Consider the following 13,828-nt stretch of genomic DNA (forward strand, 5'->3'; position numbering starts at 1 on the left):
TTAGCATCAACTAGTGGCTGATTTTTCAAAATTCTTACAGACCTCTAGGGCCACGAGTCGAACATGCCCACCGAGTTTCGTTCTGATCGGCCTCCGTTAAGAGCAAACTAACAGCTTTGAATTAAAATGGTGAGGTATCCTGTTGTAAACATCAACCATGCCTGTTGACAGTTCTCTTTTGTGGGAAGGGAATGAAAAGTTCTCAAATCCGCAGCACAGCCTCAGACATAACATTTATATCCATGATCTGCCATTTTCACTATTGTCCTTGCTTGCTTCTTCACAATACCTGCAGATCTTCTGATGATTTGGCTGTGCAGGTCCACATTAACACTGCCTGGCCTAGAAAATGGACTGGGAAATGCAAATTTGGGGGGTATAAATATTAATGATCCTGACTCCAACGTCACAGTCGGTGTTATGGTGGGATTCACTCATTTTTCAGCGGTCTTTTGCAAACAGGAGATTTACACATGAAGGAGGAAACAATGGTGTTTGAGGCTCACGGTATGTCAGTTCCATGTCCAGAACTCTTATCATTCAACTATGCCAAGATAAATACAGTTTTCAATTGTATGGCACCTTTAAAATAGATGATTAGTAATATAATGCTTACTTGGAGTCTGAAATGGCTTTAACAAAAGAAGAAAAATAGTCTTAGATTTCTGTTCATTCTAATCATGTACAAATAAAGTAGCACAGTAAGATTACATTTATTTGAATGCATTAGTGAGTGTGTGATTGTGCTGTGTGTGCAGCATGTCAATACTAAAAGTGAAGGTGTAGTTGATATCTTTGGTGATAATATCTGTAGTAATCATAAAAAAACAATTAAGAAATAAAGAATTAAAATTACAAATAATATTCTATTAAGATATGAGTTATAATAACATGATTTGCAATAGTAATAATATCAATAATATATGCACAATACACACAGATTAGACTATCAGGTCTGTGTTTTACAAAAACATTAGTATTGCAGCCAATGTGAGTCTGTGGGATTTATAAACAGACAAAATATGATTTGAAATGTTATTTTAATGATTTTATTAAGTTTAAACAATATTTCAAATGGAAAAAAAATGAAAAATAATATTTTAGTGAGCAGAATGAACCAATGAGTGTTCTTCTTCTGGTGGTTAAAATGTAAATGAAAACAATAATACTTAAACAATAATACTTAATACACTAACCATGCTTGAACACACACATGCACACACATTTTGTTGTAGATGTAGATATTTAAAATAAAAGATAGGTAACAAAATGATAATTGCAAATCTCCTCTGTATAACACCATTTTCAGATTTCAAATTAATCACTGAGAGGCAGAATTGTTCAAACTGAGAGCTCAGTAAAAATGAAGTGATAAACTTTGACAAAACATGACTGTGTTATAATAGGTGATTTTCATGCAATAATTTTATATAGTCCAAAAACTTATGCAAAAGCACAGATGAAAATATTTTATTAAGTAGAATGTCCTGCTTCCATAGTAGAAGACCACTAATTGACTCACTTTCATTTGAAAGACTTTTTTTATCCACCAGTAAAACAAAGCAGTTTCTCCATGTTCTTTCCATTAAGCATGCTTACACACACAGACACACACACAAACACATCCACACACACACACACACACACACACACACACACACAAAGACAAATATGTTTTCAATGTTTTTAGGATGTGATATTGTGAAAATATCTTCATCTCCTCATCTTGAACAACTTTGCCTCAAGAATCACTAATGTCAATCAAACCGTTCATAATCATAATAAAAAAATAAAATATATACAAATATCATAAAAAAAAAAAAAAATCATAATAAAAAAGATTGCTTCTTAAAGCATTTGTTTATTTCCCAATACTGAAAGCGAATTAAAAGATCATGCGTAATCCTGCTGCTCCCTCTAGTGGACAACAGTGGTATCATAGCTTACATTTTACAGTTGAAGTGTTTGAATGAATGAATGGGAATTTGTTTTTTTACTTATATCTCAGGAACCAAAAGGCGAAAAATTCTGAAACTCAGAGCATAGATAGTGCTTGAGGAGCCCTGTTGAATGAGACCATCAAGGTGTTTTTGGGCGATTGGGGCTGGGAGTTATGGCTGTTATAAGGCATATCTGTTCGGGCTATTATCTCTGGAATGCCCAGGGCAAATAACACCACATTTGAATCGAAGCTAGCCAAAGACGGGACCTTTCCAACGAGCTCTCACACAATGTTCGGGGTGGTCTGGGTCGGGAGTAATGGTCGTTCAAAATCGGGGGTCCCGCGGATTCGCGATGCGCGGGGGGCGCGCTCCCGAGGCCCGCGACGACACGTTTCGATCAAGAGCCCGGAGAGGTCCTCACCATCAAAATTTGAGCGCGCAACGACTTTCCGTTTTCGAGTTATGAATGAATTTGTATTCGGGGGCGTGGCTTAAATGCCGTTATACTTTCGTTTCATTTCATTCATTTACTTTCGTCCATTTCCATATCTCAGTGTAACACAATTGTCAATAGTAATACTCAATAGATGAGTTTTGACAAAATGTGATTGTAAATGTTAAAATAATGATTTTATAAAGTCTAAATATGAATTTTATAACAATATTAGGGAGTAGTATGATGAAATGACAGCAGGGGGCAGTAAAATACCACTTATTGGCTTAATATGTCATTATATTCATATAAAATCACCTTTTGAAGAAGTTAAACTTTTTTTCTGATAATTATTGATCTAGAGAGTTCAGAGAATTGTGCTGCACTGGTTTTGAACATTATGATATGAAAATTATATGATCAGAGATGGAAAAGACCATTTACAGCCAATACAGGCAGTTTACCATAGGAAATATATGATTTTAAAGCTTTTTAACAGTTATAGCGCCACCTATCGTCCGATCTCCATAGAATTTTTCATGCTTGTTAATGATGTTATGTCACATATGCTGACCAATTTTTGTGAAGTTCTGAGTTTTTATTTAGGATTTATAGGCTTTTTAATGTATTTTGACACGCCCATTTTATAAATGACCCTATTACAGCCATCCAAATGCAAAAGTTCAACTTTTTTTTGATAATTATTGATCTAGAGAGTCCAGAGAATTGTCCTAGACTCGTTTGGTTCCGATCGGGCAAAAAACCAGGGACTAGTTCGCAAAAGTAGGTTTTTAACATATTCGTGAATAATTAATGAACAAATTGATTGACAGCAGTAGTTCTTGAGGCAAAGTTGTTCAGTATGAGGAGATCTATCAAATGATATGCATCACGTGATTACATAGCCGTAAAACCTGTTAGCATCAACTAGTGGCTGATTTTTCAAAATTCTTACAGACCTCTAGGGCCACGAGTCGAACATGCCCACCGAGTTTCGTTCTGATCGGCCTCCGTTAAGAGCAAACTAACAGCTTTGAATTAAAATGGTGAGGTATCCTGTTGTAAACATCAACCATGCCTGTTGACAGTTCTCTTTTGTGGGAAGGGAATGAAAAGTTCTCAAATCCGCAGCACAGCCTCAGACATAACATTTATATCCATGATCTGCCATTTTCACTATTGTCCTTGCTTGCTTCTTCACAATACCTGCAGATCTTCTGATGATTTGGCTGTGCAGGTCCACATTAACACTGCCTGGCCTAGAAAATGGACTGGGAAATGCAAATTTGGGGGGTATAAATATTAATGATCCTGACTCCAACGTCACAGTCGGTGTTATGGTGGGATTCACTCATTTTTCAGCGGTCTTTTGCAAACAGGAGATTTACACATGAAGGAGGAAACAATGGTGTTTGAGGCTCACGGTATGTCAGTTCCATGTCCAGAACTCTTATCATTCAACTATGCCAAGATAAATACAGTTTTCAATTGTATGGCACCTTTAAAATAGATGATTAGTAATATAATGCTTACTTGGAGTCTGAAATGGCTTTAACAAAAGAAGAAAAATAGTCTTAGATTTCTGTTCATTCTAATCATGTACAAATAAAGTAGCACAGTAAGATTACATTTATTTGAATGCATTAGTGAGTGTGTGATTGTGCTGTGTGTGCAGCATGTCAATACTAAAAGTGAAGGTGTAGTTGATATCTTTGGTGATAATATCTGTAGTAATCATAAAAAAACAATTAAGAAATAAAGAATTAAAATTACAAATAATATTCTATTAAGATATGAGTTATAATAACATGATTTGCAATAGTAATAATATCAATAATATATGCACAATACACACAGATTAGACTATCAGGTCTGTGTTTTACAAAAACATTAGTATTGCAGCCAATGTGAGTCTGTGGGATTTATAAACAGACAAAATATGATTTGAAATGTTATTTTAATGATTTTATTAAGTTTAAACAATATTTCAAATGGAAAAAAAATGAAAAATAATATTTTAGTGAGCAGAATGAACCAATGAGTGTTCTTCTTCTGGTGGTTAAAATGTAAATGAAAACAATAATACTTAAACAATAATACTTAATACACTAACCATGCTTGAACACACACATGCACACACATTTTGTTGTAGATGTAGATATTTAAAATAAAAGATAGGTAACAAAATGATAATTGCAAATCTCCTCTGTATAACACCATTTTCAGATTTCAAATTAATCACTGAGAGGCAGAATTGTTCAAACTGAGAGCTCAGTAAAAATGAAGTGATAAACTTTGACAAAACATGACTGTGTTATAATAGGTGATTTTCATGCAATAATTTTATATAGTCCAAAAACTTATGCAAAAGCACAGATGAAAATATTTTATTAAGTAGAATGTCCTGCTTCCATAGTAGAAGACCACTAATTGACTCACTTTCATTTGAAAGACTTTTTTTATCCACCAGTAAAACAAAGCAGTTTCTCCATGTTCTTTCCATTAAGCATGCTTACACACACAGACACACACACAAACACATCCACACACACACACACACACACACACACACACACACAAAGACAAATATGTTTTCAATGTTTTTAGGATGTGATATTGTGAAAATATCTTCATCTCCTCATCTTGAACAACTTTGCCTCAAGAATCACTAATGTCAATCAAACCGTTCATAATCATAATAAAAAAATAAAATATATACAAATATCATAAAAAAAAAAAAAAATCATAATAAAAAAGATTGCTTCTTAAAGCATTTGTTTATTTCCCAATACTGAAAGCGAATTAAAAGATCATGCGTAATCCTGCTGCTCCCTCTAGTGGACAACAGTGGTATCATAGCTTACATTTTACAGTTGAAGTGTTTGAATGAATGAATGGGAATTTGTTTTTTTACTTATATCTCAGGAACCAAAAGGCGAAAAATTCTGAAACTCAGAGCATAGATAGTGCTTGAGGAGCCCTGTTGAATGAGACCATCAAGGTGTTTTTGGGCGATTGGGGCTGGGAGTTATGGCTGTTATAAGGCATATCTGTTCGGGCTATTATCTCTGGAATGCCCAGGGCAAATAACACCACATTTGAATCGAAGCTAGCCAAAGACGGGACCTTTCCAACGAGCTCTCACACAATGTTCGGGGTGGTCTGGGTCGGGAGTAATGGTCGTTCAAAATCGGGGGTCCCGCGGATTCGCGATGCGCGGGGGGCGCGCTCCCGAGGCCCGCGACGACACGTTTCGATCAAGAGCCCGGAGAGGTCCTCACCATCAAAATTTGAGCGCGCAACGACTTTCCGTTTTCGAGTTATGAATGAATTTGTATTCGGGGGCGTGGCTTAAATGCCGTTATACTTTCGTTTCATTTCATTCATTTACTTTCGTCCATTTCCATATCTCAGTGTAACACAATTGTCAATAGTAATACTCAATAGATGAGTTTTGACAAAATGTGATTGTAAATGTTAAAATAATGATTTTATAAAGTCTAAATATGAATTTTATAACAATATTAGGGAGTAGTATGATGAAATGACAGCAGGGGGCAGTAAAATACCACTTATTGGCTTAATATGTCATTATATTCATATAAAATCACCTTTTGAAGAAGTTAAACTTTTTTTCTGATAATTATTGATCTAGAGAGTTCAGAGAATTGTGCTGCACTGGTTTTGAACATTATGATATGAAAATTATATGATCAGAGATGGAAAAGACCATTTACAGCCAATACAGGCAGTTTACCATAGGAAATATATGATTTTAAAGCTTTTTAACAGTTATAGCGCCACCTATCGTCCGATCTCCATAGAATTTTTCATGCTTGTTAATGATGTTATGTCACATATGCTGACCAATTTTTGTGAAGTTCTGAGTTTTTATTTAGGATTTATAGGCTTTTTAATGTATTTTGACACGCCCATTTTATAAATGACCCTATTACAGCCATCCAAATGCAAAAGTTCAACTTTTTTTTGATAATTATTGATCTAGAGAGTCCAGAGAATTGTCCTAGACTCGTTTGGTTCCGATCGGGCAAAAAACCAGGGACTAGTTCGCAAAAGTAGGTTTTTAACATATTCGTGAATAATTAATAAACTGTTTGATTGACAGCAATGGTTCTAGAGGCAAAGTTGTTCAGCATAAGCAGATCTATCAAATGATATGCATTTTGTGATGATAAGTGTAACACCACGTGATTACAGAGCCATAAAACTCATTAGCGCCAACTAGTGGCCGATTTCTTTCAAAATTCTTACAGACCTCTAGGGCCATGAGCCGAACATGCCCATTGAGTTTCGTTCCGATCGGCCTCCGTTAACCTTGTCTAATAGGTGCTCAAACTTCATTGGCCGATGGCGGCCATGTTTTTTGAGATACGCCAATGTCCTCATACACATACATGGCACCTTGGACCAAGACACTGCATACCAATTTTCAAGTCAATCGGACTAACGGTCAGGTGGTTATAGCCTGTTTTATGTTTTTTTCATATTATAGCGCCACCATGAGGCCAATCACCGCGATTTTTTTACTGTGACCTCAACTTGAGCTCTTACATATGTGTACCGAGTTTGGTGAAAATATCTCATTTCGTTCACGAGTTATAGCCATTTTCGTATAATTAGCTCCGCCTCCTGCGAACGTTTTGATACCCCTTAGCAACCGTGGATCGAAATTTTACATTTTTTTCGATAATTATTGATCTTCAGACTCCTGTGAATATTTCTGCACTGGTTTGGTTCCGATCGGGCGAAAAACCAGGGACTAGTTCGCAAAAGTAGGTTTTGGACATAATCCAAAATGGCGGGAAAATTTGCATACCGGAAATGAAATCCTTGAGGCCTTTTTTGTTCGGCTTGACCCAAGGATTCCAAAGATATAAGACACTTGAGTCTGTGACAAAGGGTTGATGAGATTTAAGCAAAAATATGCCATTTTTTTGTTTTTTGCACTGTAGCGCCACCTATTGGCCAATCTAGCTCATATTCTCTGAACCTCTCCTCGATTTTTGTACTACCTTCTGGCCAAGTTTCAAGTCTCTAGCACTTACGGTTTAGGCTGCACGATGCGTTTTACGGCAGAATAATAATAATAATAATAATTAAAGCTGCAAGCAGCATTTATCGGGGTTCAAGCAGTTAAGGCCTTTAAGGCATTTAAGCACAAAAGCATCAAAAGTTATTAAGATTTATTTAGCAAGCATGTAACCACTGACATAATAGATGGAAAAGACCATTTACATCCAATACAGGCAATTTGCCATGGGATATATATGGTTTTAAAGCTTTTTAACAGTTATAGCGCCACCTATGGTCCGATCTCCATAAAATTGTTTACTGTGACCTCAAATTGAACCCATACACATGTGTACTGAGTTTGGTGAAGATATCTCATTTACTTCTTGAGTTATAGCCATTTGAGTAAAATAGGCTCCTCCCACAACGATTTGCCACATTCTAGAATTATTTAATATGATTCTAGCATGATTTACTATCATATACCATGTTCCAGAATGATTTATTAGGATTCTAGCATGATTTACCTTGATACACCTCATTTCAGTATTATTTACTATGATTTACAATGTTTCTAGCATGATTAACCACATTACTAGCAATTATGTGAAGTGTCAGTGCAAATGAGGTGATGAACACTGACAAAATATTATTGTGTTATAATAGTTAGTTATATACGTGATTTTTAGTGTGTGTCCAAGTATGAATGCAAAAGCACATGTAAAATATTTCATTATTAAGTAGAATGGCCAGCAGAGGGCACTAGAAGACCACTTATTGGCTCACTTTCACTTTAAACCAGTTTTCTGCACTAAAGCAAACCAGTTTTTCCATGTTAACTCAATGCATGCTTACACACACACACACACACACACACACACACACACACACACACACACACACACACACACACACACACACACACACACACAGCATAGTTAACCATGATTTACCATGATATACCACGTTCTAGTATTATTTACCAGGAGATAAACGACAATCTAGTATTATTTACTTTGATTTACCATGTTTCTAGCCTGATTTATCACATTACTAGCAATTATTTGAAGTGTCAGTGCAAATAAAGTGATTAACACTGACAAAATATGATTGTGTTATAATAGTTATTGCTATATAAGTGATTTTTAGTGTGTATTCAAGTATAAATGCAAGCACATGTGGAAAAATTTAATTAATAAGTAGAATGGCCAGCAGAGGGCAGTAGAAGACCACTTATTGGCTCACTTTCACTTTAAACCTCATGATTTTGACCAGTTTTCTGCACTAAAGCAAACCAGTGTTTCCATGTTAACTCAATAATGCATACTTGCTACATATGCTACACACAATAATGCTACACACACACACACACACACACACACACACACACACACACACACACACACACACACACACAAATGTTTCAGTGATATTGGTGTCACATTCACCTTCATCACATTCACCTTCTGTCTTCATCACATTCACCATCTGTCGTCATCACCTGCACCTGCTCCTCATCACCCTCCTCATCATCACCTGCTCCTCATCATCATAACCGTCACCTGTTGTCCTTGTCTTGATCTGTGTATTTAAGTTCCCCTCTCATCCATTATCATTGTCGGTTATTGTTTGTGCACTAGCACTCTGTTATGTTTGTTTTCATGTTGGAAAATAAAACCTTTGTTATATTTGTACCACACACACACACACACACACACACACACACACACACACACACACACACACACACACCATCATTTATCATGATTTACCATGGCTGATACCAATACCAATATGAGAAAATGACTATTTTAGACAGCAGGGGGCAGTAAAATACCACTTATTGGCTTAACATGCCATTAATTCATATCATTTTCACCTTTTTAACTGTTATAGAGGCAAATTTTGTCCGATCTGTCTGAAAATTTTCATGCTTGTTCAGGGTGATATTTCACATGTCCTGACTTGTTTTTAAGAAGGTCTGAGCATTGATTAAAATCGATATAGACTTGGTAAAGGCCAGATTTTGAAGTGAACCTATTATAGCTATCCAAATGAAGTAGTTCAACTTTTTCTGACAATTATTGATCTAGTGAGTCCAGAGAATTGTATTGCACTAGTTTTGAACATTATGATATGAAAATTATATGATCAGAGATGGAAAAGACCATTTACAGCCAATACAGGCAGTTTACCATAGGAAATATATGATTTTAAAGCTTTTTAACAGTTATAGCGCCACCTATCGTCCGATCTCCATAGAATTTTTCATGCTTGTTAATGATGTTATGTCACATATGCTGACCAATTTTTGTGAAGTTCTGAGTTTTTATTTAGGATTTATAGGCTTTTTAATGTATTTTGACACGCCCATTTTATAAATTACCCTATTACAGCCATCCAAATGCAAAAGTTCAACTTTTTTTTGATAATTATTGATCTAGAGAGTCCAGAGAATTGTCCTAGACTCGTTTGGTTCCGATCGGGCAAAAAACCAGGGACTAGTTCGCAAAAGTAGGTTTTTAACATATTCGTGAATAATTAATAAACTGTTTGATTGACAGCAATGGTTCTAGAGGCAAAGTTGTTCAGCATAAGCAGATCTATCAAATGATATGCATTTTGTGATGATAAGTGTAACACCACGTGATTACAGAGCCATAAAACTCATTAGCGCCAACTAGTGGCCGATTTCTTTCAAAATTCTTACAGACCTCTAGGGCCATGAGCCGAACATGCCCATTGAGTTTCGTTCCGATCGGCCTCCGTTAACCTTGTCTAATAGGTGCTCAAACTTCATTGGCCGATGGCGGCCATGTTTTTTGAGATACGCCAATGTCCTCATACACATACATGGCACCTTGGACCAAGACACTGCATACCAATTTTCAAGTCAATCGGACTAACGGTCAGGTGGTTATAGCCTGTTTTATGTTTTTTTCATATTATAGCGCCACCATGAGGCCAATCACCGCGATTTTTTTACTGTGACCTCAACTTGAGCTCTTACATATGTGTACCGAGTTTGGTGAAAATATCTCATTTTGTTCACGAGTTATAGCCATTTTCGTATAATTAGCTCCGCCTCCTGCGAACGTTTTGATACCCCTTAGCAACCGTGGATCGAAATTTTACATTTTTTTCGATAATTATTGATCTTCAGACTCCTGTGAATATTTCTGCACTGGTTTGGTTCCGATCGGGCGAAAAACCAGGGACTAGTTCGCAAAAGTAGGTTTTGGACATAATCCAAAATGGCGGGAAAATTTGCATACCGGAAATGAAATCCTTGAGGCCTTTTTTGTTCGGCTTGACCCAAGGATTCCAAAGATATAAGACACTTGAGTCTGTGACAAAGGGTTGATGAGATTTAAGCAAAAATATGCCATTTTTTTGTTTTTTGCACTGTAGCGCCACCTATTGGCCAATCTAGCTCATATTCTCTGAACCTCTCCTCGATTTTTGTACTACCTTCTGGCCAAGTTTCAAGTCTCTAGCACTTACGGTTTAGGCTGCACGATGCGTTTTACGGCAGAATAATAATAATAATAATAAAAATCAGCACAATTACAATAGGGTTTCAGCATTTCATGCTTGAACCCCTAAAAATCAGCACAATTACAATAGGGTTTCAGCATTTCATGCTTGAACCCCTAATAAAAATCCTTACAATTACAATAGGGTTTCAGCACTTCGTGCTTGAACCCCTAATAATAAAAATCCTTACAATAACAATAGGGTTTCAGCACTTCGTGCTTGAACCCCTAATTAAAGCTGCAAGCAGCATTTATCGGGGTTCAAGCAGTTAAGGCCTTTAAGGCCTTTAAGCACACAAGCATCAAGAGACATTACGTTTTATTTAGCAAGCATTTAACAACTGCCATCATAGATAAAAAAAAGTCAATTTACAGCCAATACAGGCAGTTTACCATAGGAAATATATGGTTTTAAAGCGTTTTTACAGTTATAGCACCTTTTGCCTGAGTCTTCTTACAGTCTTGCCTGATCTCCACCACTTTTATTAGTAGTACTCAAAGTGTGCCCATATATATCTGTCAAATTTGTTGTAAATATGTAATTTTGATAAGGAGTTTAGACAATTATATTCAGTGGCGTAACGAGCCAACACCGGGCCCTTAAGTAGGATTATCAAGGCGGGCCCCTTGATGACGCAATTGATGACATTGATGACGCAATGTCCGCGAGTAGGCTACTATGAATAGGGCAGGATATGATCATACACAGCATATAAGAAATGAGATGACTAACAAAATCAGGAGGAGCCTACGCTCACCAAAAAAAAACACTGGTGACAGCGCACCATAACACATTGTTAGGCCTAGGTCCAAATACATAAAAAAGATGCTCTCTTACATTATAGCGGGATTTTCCGGGCTTTCCTATGTGCAACTGCAAAGTTGTCGATTAGATCAGGATTGTGCGCACGGGCATTCTCAATTGACCCTTCGCAGGGAGTTTGATTGAGAGGCGATCTGACTAATCATAATCCACCATTTTGTCCCACAAAGCAGTCAGGAGAGTTAGTAGATTAACATTGGAGGATTTAAATTTGAAAAACAAAGTGTACTGACGTCTTAGCACTTTAAAACAACATTCCTTTTATGTTCATTCATGTTTATTTTAATGCTTTAAATTAACTAGAAGGGAGAGATGATCGGTTCACGAGCAGCTTTAACTGAGCCTCGAGTCTACAGCGATCTGTCAGACACATTAAAGAGTCACAAAACGGTATTTATTGTTTAAATGTCTCTAAAAAATGACTACATTTAAAAGGTGAGACTTTTGGCGCTTTTCCAGTACCAGCTCAACTCAACTCGACTCAACTCGACTCGACTCGACTCGACTCGGCTCGGCTCGCTTTTCGCTCCGTTTTCCATTGCAGATAGTACCTCCACAATAGTACCTGGTCGTCATAGCGACGCCGCAGGAAACTGCCGTGACTTAATCTTCTACGCGAGATACATCCGCTGCCACACACACAGGACTAAGGAGGAAATCGAGTGTATGCTGTTTTTGGATGTTTTTGTTTTTGCTGTTTTTTATTCAGGATACTCCGTCTGGCGCGTGCAATGATGACGCAGTGAATAGTGACGATTCTCTCTGACCAATCAGCAGTCTGCCGTGTTTTCACGTCACATTTTAGTATCGCCTCAGCTCGCTTAGAACCTCGCCGGAGGTGGTACGAAAAAAAGTACCTGGAAGCAGGTACAGGTACAACTTTTACACAGTGGAAAACCAAACAAAGCCGAGTCGAGTCGAGCCGAGCCGAGGCGAGCTGGTACTGTGTAGTGGAAAAGCGCCATTTGTTTCATATCAAAAGTACTTGTTTGTCAGCGCGCAGTCTCCTCTCTGATCCGCAATGTATTTTTCACTGCGTGAGAACTTGGTGTGGTGTGAGAGTGGCGTCGCTTGTCAGACATAGCAACAGTAACTAAAGAGGGCGGGTCTTTGCGAATGGTCATTGACAGTATGGACGGGGATTCGTCAGTCCCAATTCAAAACAAATTTCATCACAATCCATCATTGTTCGTTTCAAACATGTGAGAGCATCAAAATGATCCATGGGTGAAATTGATTGGATTTAATTAATTTTTTTGTCAGTTCCTATCATAATTTTAACATATTGGCGTTATTGTTTAGCTATTTACCTATGTTTTCAAATTTCCTTTGTTTTTTTGTTGTTGTCTCGATTGGACTAACGGCTTTGAAGATAAACACAATTTTTTAAAGCTCTAAATGACACTTACAAAAACCATAAGGCAAAACCTGGCATGTTTGGTATTGTTGGACTCAGGAGTCTTAGGAGGTCACTTCAGTGAAAAAACACTGGCTTGAAACTTCTAAGGCTCCTTCAAGGCATTGTGCCAATGACATATTCTGAGTTTTTTGAGATACACCAATGTTCTCATAGACTATCATGGCACCCTGGACAAAGACACTGCGTGCCAATTTTCAGTAGACCAACAGTTGGGTGCTCTTATAGCTATTTTCATGATTTTTTTCACTGTTATAGCACCACCAAGTGGCCAATTGTCACGATTTTTTTCATGTCAACTCAGATTGAGCTTTTGAACATGTGTCCCAAGTTTAGCAAAAATATCTCTTTCCGCTCACAAGTTATAACCATTTTATAGTGCCACCAAGTGGCCAATTGTCATGATTTTTTTTTCACGTGACCTCAGAATGAGCTCATGAACATGTGTCCCAAGTTTTGCGAAAATATCTCTTTCCGTTCACAAGTTATAACTGTTTTATAGTGCCACCAAGTGGCCAATTGTTGCGATTTTTTTCTCAAGTGATCTCAGATTGAGCTCAGGAAGAAGTATCCCAAGTTTAGCAAACAAATCTCTTTCCGTTCACAATTTATAACCGTTTTAGTAAAAGTGGCCCTGGTGCCATC

The sequence above is a fragment of the Rutilus rutilus genome, assembly GCF_951802725.1.
Source record: "Rutilus rutilus genome assembly, chromosome: 5".
NCBI lineage: Eukaryota > Metazoa > Chordata > Actinopteri > Cypriniformes > Leuciscidae > Rutilus > Rutilus rutilus.